This window comes from Dama dama, chromosome 9 (assembly GCF_033118175.1).
Source record: "Dama dama isolate Ldn47 chromosome 9, ASM3311817v1, whole genome shotgun sequence".
In the NCBI taxonomy this organism is placed as follows: domain Eukaryota; kingdom Metazoa; phylum Chordata; class Mammalia; order Artiodactyla; family Cervidae; genus Dama; species Dama dama.
Genome location: NC_083689.1, coordinates 14,973,799 through 14,990,543, shown reverse-complemented (window position 1 = coordinate 14,990,543; position 16,745 = coordinate 14,973,799).

Sequence of the window (16,745 nt, the reverse complement as noted above, 5' to 3'; positions counted from 1 at the left end):
CTGGGGCACACTGGCTTTTGCTCTGAGTGAAGTGGGAGCCAAGGAGGTTTCTTGAGCAGGGGAGGGTGTCCTCTGGCCACTGTTGGGGGAGCAGCCTGTAGAGAGGTGAGAGTTTGAGTTGGAAGATCCGGGCAGAGGTGATTGCACTGGTCCAAGTGGGAGATGACTGGGGCTGGGAAGGAGGTGAAGGGTGGTCGAATTATGCATAATTGGAAGTTGGTGGTCAGCAACCCCTGGACCACTGGGTTTGCTGATGCAGGAGAGAGAGAGAGAGAAGAAGGGGGAGGTGGGAGAAGGAGGAGGAAGGTGGGGGGTGGTGGAGCAAGAAGAAGAAGAAAAAAGAGGAGAAGAAGATGAAAATAGCCTGGAGAGGTACGGATGACTTCCAAAATTTTGACCTGAGCCTCTGGGCCACTAAGAAGAAAACTGAGGCCCAGAGAGGTAGGGGATGGGGCAGGTTGCACAAGGATCCAGGGCGGACCTCATCCCCAGGTGAGGCTGATTTGAGAGCCCTGGGGGTGTGAGTATCACCACAGGCAGAGCCAGGCACCTCCCACCTGCTTCCTCTCGCGTCCCCATCCTAGTACCCCTTTGGGCTCTGCTCTCTTCATTTCAGTCTTCTTTCCAGAATTTCTCCTCCCTGGGGAATCCAGTCCATGTGCTTCTGATTCCTTTGTCCTGAACTCATATGGTGTGAGCACACCACCCCCCTCCCGGCCCCCCGAAAGCCTTATGTGGAAGAGTGTAGAGGCAGTGGCAGGGGAGGGGGCACATTCCTCCTGGGGAGTGGGGGATGGTCAGGGCTGTGTCCAGCAGCCCAGAGGCATCTCCCGGCCGTCCAGCAGCAAAGGAGGCATCTTCCCAGGCTGGGCCAGACCGGCTGCCGCCCGGCACATGCTTTCTTTGGGGACTGGCCCACAGCCCCGGCTCCGGCTCCGTTTGCCCTGATCTTCCCCCCAGGCCTCCCACGTATTTCCTCCTAAGAGCCGTGACTATGGGATGTGGTTCCCCCACCCTCTCCATCTCTATGCAGCTCTACCACTTCCCTAGGCCGTCTCCCTGGTGGTCACAGTGGGCCTGGCTCCCCGGCCAGCCCCAAATAGCTGTGGCAGCGCCATTATGTGGCCAGAGCCACAAGGCAGGGATCACACCCTCCCCCATCTTCTGACCTCTATGTTCCCTCCTCCTCCCCACCACTTGGGGATCTCTGGTCCCCTCCTCCCTCTCCACGTCAAAGACTTTAGAGAGGTCGCTTTAATTCATTGCCCCTTTGCTGACCACTAACCCGCCAAACCGAGCTCTCATAACGGGGGAGACAGACTGGCCGACGCTTAGAAGCTAATACTTGTAGAGAGGCCTTTCTGGCCATTATTAGATCAGCCCATCCATCTCCGGACGACTCTAAGAAAGAGCAAGATGGGTTCCTGTTCCCGTTTACATGCAGGGAGGAGATGTTGCTTGTCCAGGGTCACAGTGCCAGAAAGCGGCTGAGCTGGGACAATCTCTTGACCACAGATGAGGTCTTGACCTTCCAGGAACTCTCAATCCAGGCGAGAGAGACAAGAAATAGCAACTGAGCAAGAATATCCTTCAGTGACAAGGGCGATGACGATCTCAAAGAGGACAGCTGGTTGGGGAGTGGAGGCTTGGGTTGGAGATTCCCCCAGGACCACCCTTGGGGGAACTTCCCTGGTGGTCCAGTGGTTAAGAACCCACCTCTCAGGCTTCCCTGGTGGCTTAGTGGTAAAGAATCTGCCTGCCAGTTCAGGAGACACTGTTAATTGATTCCTGATCCAGGAGGATCTCATATGTTGCGGAGCAACGGAGCCCGTGTGCCGCAACGATGAAGCTAACACTCCAGAGCCCAGGAGCCTCAACTGCTGAGCCCAAGCGTCCTAGAGCCCCTGCTCCACAACAAAAGAAGCCACTGCAGTGAGAAGTCTGCGTGCCACAACGAGAGTAGCCCTCATTCGCCACAACTAGAGAAAGCCCGAGCAGCAACGAAGACCTAGCACAGTCAAAAAATAAATACATTTCTTTTCAAAAAGAATACGCCTTGCAATGCAAGGGATGTGAGTTTGATCCCTGGTCAGGGAACTAAGATCCCACATGCCATGGAGCAACTAAGCCCCTGGGCCTTGACTAGAGAATTTACACGCTTCAACAAAAGATCCTGCGTGACGCAATGAAGATACTGTGTGCAGTAACTAAAACCCAATGCAGCCAAATAAATAAATAAATATTAAAAAAAAAAAAAACAAAAAAAAAAACCAGACCTCTCTGGGAGTAAGTGAGTCATGAGGACTCACAGACCTCAGAAAAGTTGTTAAACTCGCAGTTGCAGCTTATCTCAAGAGAAAAAGATCGAGATTAACATCAGCAAAAACCAGTGGCGCATGGGTCAGCGTCTCAAGAGACCAGACACAAGTCTCCATGTCCCCTCTGGGTCATGCCGACAGCTCTCAGTTCTGCCAGTAAGGGTGTGTGACAACATGCATGGGGTATTGCCAACCAGGGGAACTCACTCCAGCCTTGGTGTCCAGGGTTTTTCTGGGAGCCAGTCACACAGGCACAGCTGACCCCCGAGTAGCTGATCTAAGATGCCAGCCCCTCCAGAGGCCAAGCTGATACTGCGTGGTGGCCCAAGAACCCCACCACAGAGCTTGTGATTTATCTCGTGTGGGTTGGATCCTAGGAATAGAGACGCTCTTATCTTGCAGGACACTCCAGGGGCTTAAAGGTGACCTCCAGGAGCGGGGCGAGGGCCAGTGTTGCAGACGGACGTTTCTTTGAAATGTGCAGGATTGGAGAACTTCAAACTCACTGAGTTCACTCTTTACTGGGAAGGACTAAAGATTGTGGTGGAACTAAGATCCTGCATGCAACATGGCACAGTTAAAAGAAAAAATAATAAAGATGCAGAAATGCATCTTTAAGGAGTTCATGTTGGGACTTCCCTGGTGCTCCAGTGGTTAAGACTCCACAATGCAGGGGGCCCAGTTTCAATTCCTGGCTGGGGAACTAAGACTCCGCAATGTGGCAGAGCAACTGAGCTGGCATGCCACGCTCTGAGCCCATGCACCACAGCTAGAGAGTCTATGTGCTGCCATGAAACATTCCAAATGATGCAACAAACTAAGATCCAGCTCAGCCAAATAAATAAACAAAGTATTTTTAAAAAATAAATAAATAGAACTTCCCTGGTGGTCCAGCGGTTAAGAGTCCACCTGCCAGGACGGGGGACATGGGTTTGATCCCTGGTCTGGGAAGATTCCGCCTGCCTTGGGGCAACAAAGCCCATGTGTCACAGCTGTCGAGCCTGTGCTCTAGAGCCCTTGAGCCGCAACGACCAAGCCCACGTACCACACCTGCTGAAGCCCTCATGCCAGGCTCTGCAACAAGAGCAGCTGCCATAATGAGAAGCCCCCGCGCCAAAACGAGAGAGCAGGCCCCACTCTCTGCAACCAGAGAAAGCCCACACAGCAATGAAGACCCAGCACAGTAAAAAAAAAATAAAACATAAATAAATAAACATGTTTAAAATAAATAGAGGAGTTCATGTTAAACCTACGGCCAGGAGGAATTAGGTCTCTACCGAACTGAGCCTTCGGATGAGACCGCAGCCCAAGTTCTCATTGGGGGCCCCGCACGTATGTGGCCATATGACTTGCTTTTGGCCAATGAAAAATGAGCAGTTATGACATGAGTCACCTCCAGGCAGAAGTTTTAGGAGCTGGTGCCAGCCCCGCTGTGTTTCTTTTACCTTCTGCAAAGGGCAGCAGCGTTATGAGAAACACTGAAGGAGGAGCCATGCCAATATCTCCTGGCAGAGAATTCTAGGTGGAGGGAACAGCAGGCACAAAGGCCTTCAGGTGAGGCTGAGCTTCCAAGAAGAGAGGGAAAGTCAACACGGCCGTCTCTGGATGAGGGAAAGAGGTGAGAAGAGAGGGACCACCTGGAGGCAGGTTAGGGGGCCTCATAGAAAGGATGACCGAAAGAGGGGAGTCCAGGAGGCCATCGCTACCTGGGGCTTGAACAACGGAGCCATACATCCAGAAGGGGAAAATCAGTGGACAAACTCCAGGACGGCCCCACCCTGTCTCCTGGTATCCACACACTGCGTAATCCCATCTCCTTGAGTGCAGGAAGGACCTTGTGACTTACTTCTTTATATATATATATATAAAGTGTGTGCTCAGATGGTATAGAACCTGCCTGCAATGCTGGAGACCTGGATTCAGTCCCTGGGTTGGAAAGATCCCCTGGAGGAGGAAATGGCAATCCATTCCAGTATTCTTGCCTGGAGAGTTCCATGGACAGAGGAGCCTGGTGGGCTGCAGTCCATGGGGTCACAAAGAGTTGGACATGACTGAACAACTAGCACTTTCGCTTCCCTTTGTATATATTTGGCTAAACTGAGTCTTAGTTGTGGCACACAGGATCTTTAGCTGAGGCAAACTCATAGTTATGGCATTTGGGATCTAGTTTCCTGACCAGGGATTGAACCCACGTCCCCTGCATTGGGAGCTCAGAGTCTTAACCATTGAACCACCAAGGAAGTTCCTTACTTCTAACGATAGAATAAGACAAAGGTGATGGGTTGTCATTACCAAGCTATGGTTACAAAAGATCGACACTTCCAGCTCTCTCTCTACCTATGATAAAGTTGTGTTGTGAGCTTCCCTGTAGAGAGATCCACATGGCAAAGATCTAAGAGCTACCTCCTCAACAGCCCATGAGGATCTGAATCCTGCCAATGAGTGAGTTTGGGAGTGGATCCCTCCCTTATCAAGCCTTCAGATGACACTGCAGTCCCAACCAGCCCATGGATGGCAGCCCATGAAAGGCCCTCAAACAGAGGACCTAGAGAAGCCACACCTGATTCCTGGCCCACAAAAACTGTAACATATAACAGTTTGCTATTATTTTAAATCTCTAAATCTGGGATAACTTGTGACTCAGCAATGGATCACTAATGCAGCAGGTTTTCATTGGAAGGACTGATTATGAAGCTGAAGCTCTAATACTTTGGCCACTTGACGTGAAAAGTCGACTCATTGGAAAAGACCCTGGGGCTGGGAAAGATTGAGGGCAGGAGGAGAAGAGGGTGACAGAGAGAGACGGTTGGATGCTATCACTGACTCATGGACATGAGTTTGAGTAAACTCTGCGAATTGGTGATGGACAGGGAGGCCTGGCGTGCTGCAGTCCATGGGGTCACAAAGAGTCCAACACGACTAAACAACTGAAAAACAAGCAGCGGGTTCGGCCAGAAGTTAGGAGGGGAACCAGGAATTAAGGTGCCTGCCATGTTGAAAAAAATCATCATTGGCCTCTCCCAGTTGCAGAGTCTGAGGGATATGAATGCAGGTGCTTCGTTAGAAGGGGATCCTGGACAGCATGAATGGAGAAAAGGGGAAGTGAGATAGGGAGGGGCGGACAGGAAATGCTGAAAGTCTGAATGAGCACATTTTTGCTGTGAACACCTGGGACTCAGTCCCTGTGGGGAACCTCTGACAGAGTGTGTAGGACACACACCTTAGTTATCCCATATGAGGGGTGAGGGAGCTGGTGTACCGATCCACCAAAAGTGAGTAAGGATTATTCCCAGGCATGTTAACATCCTATCAGTCCAGACCTGTGGTCCATGGAGAAACCTGTGGAGAAACCTCCCAGGCAGAGCATCCTGGGTGTTTTCCAGGGCTGGGACTAGAGTACGGTGAGTGAGGTGCACAGGTTGATTTTTCCCTCTGCCTCTCCTCTGGTGGATTCCTTGGTGGCTCAGTGATAAAGAATCCGCCTGCAAATGCAGGGGACTCTGGTTTGATCCCTGTGTCAGGAAGATCCCCTGGAGAAGGAAATGACAACCCACTCCAGTATACTTGCCTGGGAAATCCTATGGACAGAGGAGCCCGGTGTGCTACAGTCCATGGGGTTACAAAAGATTTAGACATGATTTAACAACTAACCAACAACAACAGGCTTCAATATGTCTTGGCATATCATTTGGACAGATCTCATCTTCACTTAAAATTTTACCTTTTTATTCATAGATGTTTTGCATTCATTTCAATTATTCAGAACATTGCACTGAAGTAATATTCACCTTGGGACTTCCCTGGTGGTCCAGTGGTTAAGACTCCATGGAGAGGGCCTGGGTTTGATCCCTGGTTAATGTATTCTGCATGGCGTAGCCAAAAGAAAAAAAAATAATAATAAAAGTTAAAGTTATAAAAAATATTCATCTTGACAATAGAGTTCTTTGTCATCCCCTTACGTTTTGCTTTCTGTGGTGAAAGCCTCACTTCTCACCCTAGTTCCAGCCCTGGGGTTCATGGTCCAAGGCCATCAACACACAGAGGAGATGACTCAAATGCCAGTCGCTGTGTCAGGGTCAGGGCAACCTCAGTTCTGCTGCAGTAACATGTAAGCCCCACATCTCAGGGATTTAAAACATCACAGCTCTTACTTCTCACTTGGCCACCATCTGGCACATTGCAGGCTGCCCGTTGCAGAAGGAAAAGGACCCACAGCAGGGCCAGCTCCAGCTCTTAAAGCTTCCACCGTGAAATGACACGTGTCATAACTGCTCACTTTTCACTGGGCAAAGCAAGTCATATGGCCACATAAGTGGGCAGCGCAGCTCCTTCTTCCCTTCTTCCTGGAAGTGTAGAAGCTGGAATGGTAGTGACAGACCCCACCTACAGTGGCCCTGTAGCAGCCCCAGGCGAGACTGAGGAGGAGCTGGGTATTTGAATCGAGATTGGAAGGTCCATATGGGGACAGAAACACATGAGGCTTCAGGATATAATTGGTATTGACTCCATAGGGGATCCATCATCTGTCCAAAAGACTCGTGGGCTGGCGGGTCCAGCCTCAGTCCATCGTAAACTCCCACCCTGAGTTTTTAATTAATGTGATAAAACACACATAACAAAATGTACCATTTTAACCATCTTTGGTGACCAGTTCAGTGGCATTGTGTACATTCGCAGTGTTGCACAACCATCACCACCATCCGTCTCCAGAAACCTTTGCATCATCCCAAACTGATTTGGTCCCCATTAAAAATTGACTCCCTATTCTTCACTCCCCGAGCCCCTGGCACCCACCTTTCTTCTTTCTGCCCCTATGATTTTGACTCTTCTATGTTGCTATGCACTTCTAGATGCTCCAGGGAGTGTGGAATCCTCTCAGACCAGGGAGCAAACCCATGGAATCGTATAGTATTTGTCTTTTTTGTGCTAGGCTTATTTCACTCAGCATAATGTCCTCAAGTTTCATCCAAATTGTACTATGTGTTTAAATATCTTTCCTTTTTTAAAAATTTGTAAGTGGTAAAAACACATAACATAAAATTTACCATCATAACCATTTTGTGTACAGTTCAGCAGTGTTAAGTATTCATTCAGTGAATGTTAAGTAACATTCACTGTGGTACAATCAGCCACTAGAACTTTTACATCTTGCAAAAGTGACACTCTGTACCCACCAAACAACTCCCCTCCTCCTCCCCTCCGCCCTTAGCAAGGAGTGACATTCTTCTACAAATCTGACCACTTTATGTGAGTAGAATCACGGGATTTTTGTCCTTTTGTGACTAGCTTATTTCACTTAGTGTTATGTCTTCACCCACGTGTTATAATTTCCTTCCTCTTAAAAGCTGGATAATATTCCATTGCGTGGATGTACCATATTTTGTTTCTTCATTCGTCCACTTATAGAAACTGGGTTGCTTCCACTTTGGGACTATTATGAATAATGCTGTTATGAAAATGGATGTACAGATATCTTTTTGAGATCTTGCTTTCAGTTTGGGGAAGTTATACACCCAGAAGTGGTATGCTAATTCTGTTTAATTTTTTAAGGAACTGCCATACTGTTTTCCACAGCATCTGCGCTATTTTACGTTCCCTGGAGAAGAGTCTTGAGAGTCCCTTGGACTGCAAGGAGATCCAACCAGTCCATCCTAAAGGAGATCAGTCCTGGGTGTTCATTGGAAGGACTGATGTTGAAGCTGAAACTACAATACTTTGGCCACCTGATGCAAAGAGCTGACTCATTTGAAAAGACCCTGATGCTGGGAAAGATTGAGGGCAGGAGGAGAAGGGGATGACAGAGGATGAGATGGTTGGATGGTATCACCGATTCGATGGACATGGGTTTGGGTGGACTCTGGGAGTTAGTGATGGACAGGGAGGCCTGGCGTGCTGCGGTTCATGGGGTCGCAAAGAGTTGGACACGACTGAGCGACTGAACTGAACTAAACTGAATGGTACATGAGAGTTCCAATTTCCCCACATCCTTGCCAAAACTTGTTATTTTCTGTTTTGATAGTAGTCATCCTCATGGGTGGGAGGTGGTATCTCACTGTGGTTTTGATTCACATTTCCTTGATGATTAGTGACGCCGAGCATCTTTTCATGTGGCTATTGACCATTTACCAGAGATTTTCTTCTTTTTTGGTTGCACTGGGTCTTCATTGCCGCACTTGGGCTTTCTCTAGTGGAGAGAGGGGGCTACTCTCTAATTGTGGTGCGCCGGTTTCTCACTGTGGTGGCATTTCCTTTTTTGAAGCACAGGCTCTAGGTGTGGAGGCTTAAGCAGCTGCGGCATGTGGGCTCGATAGTTGCAGCACATGGACTTAATTGCTCTGAGGTGTGGTCCTCCCGGTCCAGGGATGGAACCGGTGCGCCCTGCACTGGCAGCTGGATTCTCAGCCACTGTGCCACCAGGGACGCCTCCCACCAGGGATTTAATGAGTCAGTTTCAAAGAAAGCTCAGGGCATGGGTGCCAGTCTCCGGTCAGTGCCAGAGCTTCCTGGTCTCACGGGCACCAGGCAGCCTGTGGGGTGCCCGGGGCTGGCTCTTTGACCCAGACAGAAACTCGGGCCAAGAGGCGGATGTTGTGGTGGCATATCCACAAGGGAAGTCCTGCAGAACTTTGTCACTTGGCACCCGGGAAACCCCAGGGACACCCTCGGCCCCAGACACGGGGATGCCAACAGGAAATTATCTCAGAAAAGTCATTTCTCCGACCACTCGGAAAAGTACGCTGTCTGCCCAGAGGGGCCCTCTGCCCCTCGCTCACCCTCCGAGTAGCATCACCTACAGGATACTTTTGGCCGAGGCAACATCACTCCTGCACGTGGGATCCAGGTCTGCTGCCCCACCCTTGCCTCCTACTGTGTGGAGTTGATTGACAACTCCCAAACATCATTCATTCCTCTCTCCATTGCCCACAGGTTCTTCCTTCAAGCAACTTTTCCTTTTTTTAAATCCTTTTTAAAAGATATTTTTCAAATAAAAATTTTTTTTTGTTTATTTGGCCACATTGGGTCTTAGTTGTGGCGTGTGGGATCTAGTTTCCTAATCAGGGATCGAACCCAGGCCCCCTGCATTGGGAGTTCAGAGTCTTAGCCATCGGACCACCACCTTTTTAAAATTCTTGAATGAATTTATCTTGAAAGGAAACTTTGGCTGTACAGCAGAAATTAACACAACATTGTAAGTCAACTATACTCCAATAAAAAATAATTTTAAAGAAAAAGAACCTTTATGTCACTGCCTCTTAAGGAAAATAAGGCCATTTTCATAGTGGAGGGCAGCAGAAAAAAGAACAACATGGGCAGGGACAGTGCAGAGGCCATGTTAAATCAGCTAATGCCACTGTCTTCTTAAGACTCAGAGCTGGGAATAGGGTGAGGAGAGTGAGGCACTCAGGAGCAAAATTTAAGAGGTCGCTGGCTCTCAGGGCTGGGCCTCACTCCCAGGAGCCTGAGAGCCTTGACCTCATCCTACAGTCCAGTCATGAACCAAAGACGGTTTCCCTTCTTAAAAATAAAAAAGACATAAAGGAAAATGGAAAGAGATTACTGAGGTGTTGAAAGATGTCAAAAGCAGCTCATGCATCTCAAAATCAAAGAACCAAACAACTCAATCAAAAAATGGGTAGATCTAAATAGACATTTCTCGAAAGAAGACATACAGACAGCCCACAGACATGAAAAGATGCTCAACTTCACTAATTATTAGAGAAATGCAAATCAAAACAGCAGTGAGGTATCACCTTACAACAGTCAGAATGGTCATCGTCATCAAAAGCATACAAACGATAAATTCTGGAGAGGGTGTGGAGAAAATGGAACCTTTCTGCACTGTTGGTGGGAAGGTAGAGCGGTGCAATCACTATAGGGAATAGAACGGAGGTTCCTCAAAAAGCTAAAAATAGAGTTACCATGTGATACAGCTATCACATTCCTGGGCTTTTCCTGGGCAAAACCATAATTCAAAAGGATACATGCACCCCAATGTTTATTGCAGCATTATTTATGATAGCCAAGACATGGAACAACTCAAATATCCATTGACATATGAATGAGTAAAGAAGATGTGGTGTATAAATATAGACAATGGATTATTATTACTCGACCATAAAAAAAAAAATGACATTTGCAGCAACACGGGTAGACCTAGAGATTATCATATTAGGAGAAATAAGCCAGGCAGAGAAAAATAACTATCACATGATATCACTTAATAAAAAATTATACAAATGAGCTTTTTTACAAAACAAAAACAGACCCACAGACATAGAAAAACAAAAGTATAGTTACCTGAGGGGAAAGGGGAAGGCAGAAGGAGAAATGAGGAGTTTGGGATTAACACATACACACTACTATACATAAAACTGGTAAACAACAAGCATCTGCTGTTAGCACAGAGAACTATACTCAGTATTTTATAAGAACCTATAATGGAAAAAAATCTGAAAAAGAATACACGCATACGTATGTATGTATAACCGACCCACTTTGCTATATACCTGAAACGAACACAACATTGTAAATCAACTACACTTCAATTTTTAAAAATGAAAGGGGGAAAAGTGTCAAGATACAACCACAATAAATTCAGACTTGCACCTTCATCCAGGCGACCATTTCTGAGCACAGCCGTGGAGCATGTGCTCTGGAAGATACAGGGACACGGCCTTGACCGCAGAGGGTGTGCTGGAGGGACGCGGACAGTGCATGATGGACACAACCCACGGAGGGTCCCGGCGCCCCCAGGCCCTCAGAGACAAGGGGAACAGGAGAGCACCCACAGGGGGTTAACTCTGTTCTTACTGGCTGGCCTCCACACCTTGCTAGGTGTTAAAAAATGTTTTAAATGTCACCTCTGACTTTCTAGCGGCTGACAACAATCTCACCCCACGCTTTCTCTCTGGCCTTCTCTCCTGTTTCTCTCCCCACTGTTCACTCGGTTTCAGCCACACAGGCCTCCTTGCTCTTCCACACAGCCTCAGGGCCTTTGCACAGGCTGTTCCCTCTGCCTGGAAGGTTCTTCCCCAGATCTCCCCATAGTTCTGCCCTCCTCACCTCCTTCAAGTCTTTTCTCAAATAACCTCTCTGAAGGGCCTTCTCTGACTGCCCTGTTCAGTTCAGCAACCTCCCCATCACCCACCTCCCTCTCTTTCATTGTTGTTGTTCAGTTGCTAAGTTGTGTCGGACTCTTTGTGACCCCATGGACTGCAGCACACCAGGCTTCCCTGTCCTTCACCATCTCCCAGAGTTGCTCAAACTCATACTCACTGAGTCAGTGATGCCATCCAACCATCTCATCCTCTGTCACCCTCTTCTCCTCCCGCCCTCAATCTTTCCCAGCATCAGGGTCTTTTCCAGTGAGTCGGCTCTTCGCATCAGTTGGCTAAAGTATTGGAGTTTCAGCTTCAGCATCAGTCCTTCCAATGAATACTCAGGGTTGATTTCCTCTAGGATTGACTGGTTTGATCTCCTTGATGTCCAAGGGACTCTCAAGAGTCTTCTCCAGAACCCACAGTTCGAAAGCATCAATTCTTTGGTGCTCAGCCTTCCTTATGGTCTAACTCTTACATCTGTACATGACTCCTGGAAAAACTGTAGCTTTGACTGTATGGACCTTTGTCGGGAAAGTAACATCTGTGCTTTTTAATATGCTGTCTAGGTTGGTCATAGCCTTTCTTCCAAGGAGCAAGCATCTTTTAATTTCATGGCTGTGGTCACTATCCACAGTGATTTTGGAGCTCAAGAAAATAAAATCTGTTGCTGTTTCCATTTCCGCCCATCCCCCCCCCCCCCCACATCTATTTGCCATGAAGTGATGGGACCTCTTTCATTAACTTGCTTAATATTCCCATTCTTAACATTCTCTGCAATGTTCTTATTTATCATATTCACAGGCTTCTCCTGCCATGAAATATCAGCTGCATGAGACAGACATCCGTCCACTTGTTCACATCTGCACCTCCACCACCATCACCTGGCTCCCCAGTGTTAGAACAGCGACTGGCATGCTGTGTTTTCTTTTAATTAATTAATTAATTATGCCCCACCACTCGGCTTATGGAATCTTAGTTCCCTGACCAGGTCCTTGGCACTGAAAGCATGGAGTCTTAACCACTGGACCACTGGGGAGTTCCTGGCATGCTAGGTTTGTTGAGTGAATGTATGACTGTCAAATCTCTAAAAGGAAGAAGACAATGCCTAACTCAGGGCAGTGAAAAGATGAAATGAGGGGAGACCTATGAGCTCCAAAGGAGAGTGAAAGGAGAGATGCCCACAGTTGGGTTGGGGACACTGCTGTGACCCACTTAGAATTTTTTAAAATTGGAGTGAGAGTCACATGATATAAAGTTAATTATTTGCAAATGATGCTGAAGCTGAAGCTCCAACACTTTGGCCACATGAGGAGAAGACCTGACTCAAAGGAAAAGACCCTGATGCTGGGGAAAATTGAAGACAGGAGAAGAAGGGGGCAAGAGAGGATGAGATGGTTGGATGGCATCACAGATTCAATGGACATGAGCTTGAGCACACTCCAGGAGATAGTGAAGGACAGGGAAGCCTGGCGTGCTGCAGTCCATGGGGTCACAACAAGTCCAACATGACTTAAGAGACTGAACAACAACAGTTTGCAAATGAGTAACCCAGTGTCATTTAGTACATTCAACAATGTTGTTCGATCTCCACCTCCAGCCATGTTGTAGACATCTCAGAAATGCATTCTTCTTTATGGCTGAATAATATTCCAGCATGTGGATGGACATTTTGTTTATCCATTCATCTGTCCATGGACACTTGGGTGGTTTCCACCTCTTGGCAGTTTCTAATCACACTGCTATGAATGTGGGTGTCCAGGTGTGTTGGAATTTCTACTTTCCAATTTTTTTTTTTTGCGTATTGACCTAAAAGAAGAACTGTTTGTTCATAACACAACTCTATATTTAACTTTTTTTTTTTTATTTAACTTTTTGAGGAACTGCCAGACTGTTTTCCACAGCTGTTGAAAGCAGACCCATAGCTGATAGAATGGGCTTCCCTGGTGGTTCAGTGGTAAAGAACTCTGCCAATTCTGGAGATGCAGGTCCGATCCCTGGGTTGGGAAGATCCCCCGGAGAAGGGGATGGCAACCCACTCTAGTACTCTTGCCTGGGAAATCCCATGGACAGAGGAGCCTGGCGGGCTACAGTCCACGGGGTCCCAAAGAGTCAGAGATGAGTTAGCGACTAAACAACAGTCTGATAGAGTCCTGGAGATGGGTTTGTTTCTCCCAAAGCCCCTGGCCCAGAATACACACTTCTTTCTAGCACTGGTCATGACCATCAGCAGCATTCATGGCCTGACTACCCACGACCCTGGAAACCTGTGATGCGGGCGCCCAGATAGGGAAACTGAGGCTGGGGGAGAGATGGACGAGGGTCCTCAGCCTAAACCCCTTTCCTTCTCCTCCCCCGCCTCACATTCTGGGACCCCCTTGCAGAGCCCCTGGAAGGCTGGCGTCCATCCTCACTGGGCATTGTCAGCCACCAGCCTGGGGCTCCCAGAGTCCTCACAGAATGGGGAAGAAGCTGAGAGCTGAGAGCAGGAGGCGGAAACACTAGCAGGAGCCAAGCGGAGTTCCCAGCCCTGCACTGCAGAGCTTCTGCTTGGGGCTGCCAGTTCCTCTTCCCCGACCACTGCCCCCCACCACCAGCTGCTCCCCTTACCCAGCCGTGCCTCCCCACCTCTGGCCACCTCTGGTTCTCTCTCTTTTCTTTGCTTCCTCTAACGGCTTCTTGTGAAATCCTTTAAATATTTTTCAATTTCAAAAAACTGTCAACAGGGCCTAGTTCACAGAAGTGATGAAGTGTCATTCTCATGACCAGAGGTCTATCCATGACCCGTTTTACTTTACTTTATTCATTAATTAAAAAAAAATTTTTTTTGCAAGGTATACCCACAAACCCCCAACAAGAAGTCGTTACTCCCTCCCTCCACCACTCTGAATTCTGTTTCTTATTCTCTCACTCCTCCTTTATTTTTTTTTGTTTTCTTACATGTCTGAAAACTTGTTTCATTTTCTGTCTGAGCTTTATAAGGAGTATGGTTTTAGTATAGGCTTTGGGGACTTCTTTTTTGCTCAAGATTCAGTTCAGTTCAGTTCAGTTCAGTCGCTCAGTCGTGTCCGACTCTTTGCAACCCCACGGACTGCACAACGCCAGGCTTCCTGTCCATCACCAGCTCCTGGAGCTTGCTCAACTTCATGTCCATTGAGTTAGTGATACCATTCAACTGTCTCATCCTCTGTCTTCCCCTTCTCCTCCTGCCTTCAATCTTTCCCAGCATCAGGGTCTTTTCCAATGAGTCAGTTCTTCACATCAGACGGCCAAAGTATTGGAGTTTCAACTTCAGCATCAGTCCTTCCAATGAATATTCAGGACTGATTTCCTTTAGGATTGACTGGTTAGATCTCCTTGCAGTCCAAGGGACTCTCAAGAGTCTTCTCCAACATCACAGTTCAAAAGCAGCAATTCTTCAGCACTCAGCTTTCTTCACAGTCCAACTCTCACATCTGTACATGACCACCGGAAAAACCATAGCCCTAACTAGACGGACCTTTGTTGGCAAAGTAATGTCTCTGCTTTTTAATACGCTTTCTAGGTTGGTGACAGCTTTTCTTCCAAGCTGAAGATTCCACTAGGATCAAATTATCCGGTCATAGGCTTTAAATATATTACAGTTTTGTCAGTCATAACTCAATAAAGCTGGGGTGGTGGTGGTAGCAAGGATTAAAGATTCTACTATGAAATCTGTCCAGCTGAAAGTTAAGATCTACACTGCACTCAGATCCCTAGAGGAGGGCATGGCAACCCTCTCCAGTACTCTTGCCTGGAGAATCCCCAAGGACAGAGGAGCGTGGCGGGATACAGTCCATGGGGTTGCGAAGAGTCAGACGTGACTGAGTGACTAAGCACTGCACTCAATTTTTAAAAAGGAAAGAACGTGTTGCCAGGACCCAGCCATCTGGCAGCGAATCCTCTAGGGTTCATTGTCACAGCTGTGTAATATTCCACTGTTTTTCCCGTTGCTGCTGAGTAAGCATTAATGTTCCATTACAGTCTTGTCTTTCTTTCTTTTAAATCCTTTGGTCACTCTGCCAGGCATATGGGATTTTAGTTCCCTGACTGGGGACTCCTCCTGCTGTGGAAGCACTTAAAAGCCAGTGTGATAATGGGCTGCCTTTAAACTAACCACTGAACCACTGGTGGTGTTCTTTTTAAGCAACTCACCCCTCTGTTCCCTCTTCTTCCCCAAATCTTGGGGATTGCTGGCCGGGGGTTGGGGGTGACATTGGAGACACTTTGGGGTCTAGCTACCCTGAAGAGCGCTCCTGGATCCATGGCCAGCCCCTGCCCTGGTGTCCCTGCGGCTGCTTATAAATCAGCTATTTATAGCCCCACCTCCCCCCAGCTCACGTCACCAGCCCCTGCTACCCTGGGGCCACCAGTGAGCTCAGGGCTGATGGGGAAGGGGAAGAGGGTTGCTAAGCTCTGGGGTTTGTTTGGGGTTTGAAGGTGCCCCTGCAGTTTCCTGTAGGCCTTCATTTCCTAGAAGCTGAGAACACTGAAGCAACAGCTCAACCCACTTTTTGGTTTGGGGTGAGAGAGGAGGTGGAACAGGGCGCTGGGAACCCTATACCTGCTCCTGAGCCCCTGACGGGCCTCTCTCAGGCATCACAGCCTCTCGCTTCACTCCTCTTTGACTTGGCGCTCCTCCACCACATCTCTCTCTGTCCCCTGTTCAAATGGGGTATAAGAGAGTGCCCCTGAGACCCCTCCCCCAGACCCCAGTCCCAGGAGACTGAGAGGCCTGGGCAGTCCCGGGGGTCCAGGCTAAAAAGGCACACGAGCCGTGGCACCGCCACCCCCCCCTACCCCCCGCCCAAAGCTGCCCCAGGGCCGTGGCCCCAAATAGCTCAGCTTCTATATTTAGGGGTTTGCTCAGCAGAGCCAGGGAACTATAAATACAGCCCAGCTCAGCTGCTAGCTCCCAACACCACGGGCTAGGCCGGGTGGGGGCCAGGGGTTAGGAGGATGCCAGCTGGGGCTGAGTGGGGTCTGTGCCAGGAGTCCCTGGTCAGGTGGATTCTGGAGGGCTGGCCTCAAGGGAACCCAGGTGTCCAGCCTGCAGGAGGAGACAATGGACCCATCGTTGGGCCTTTCTTTCCCCGGGGTCGAGGGTCAGGGCTGGCCCTCAGCCTTCGGCCTCCCACCCCCTTCCCTTGCTCCCCGGGGTTTCCTGGCGCAGGCACAGCTGTCTGGCCTCACAATAGCTGTGCCGCCCTCCTGGAGCCGGCAGCTGGGCTCATCTGTGTGGGGGCTGGCCCGCCCCTTCCTCTGCCATTGTCTCCCTAACAGGGGGCTTCCTGTTATGCCCCTCTCCGCC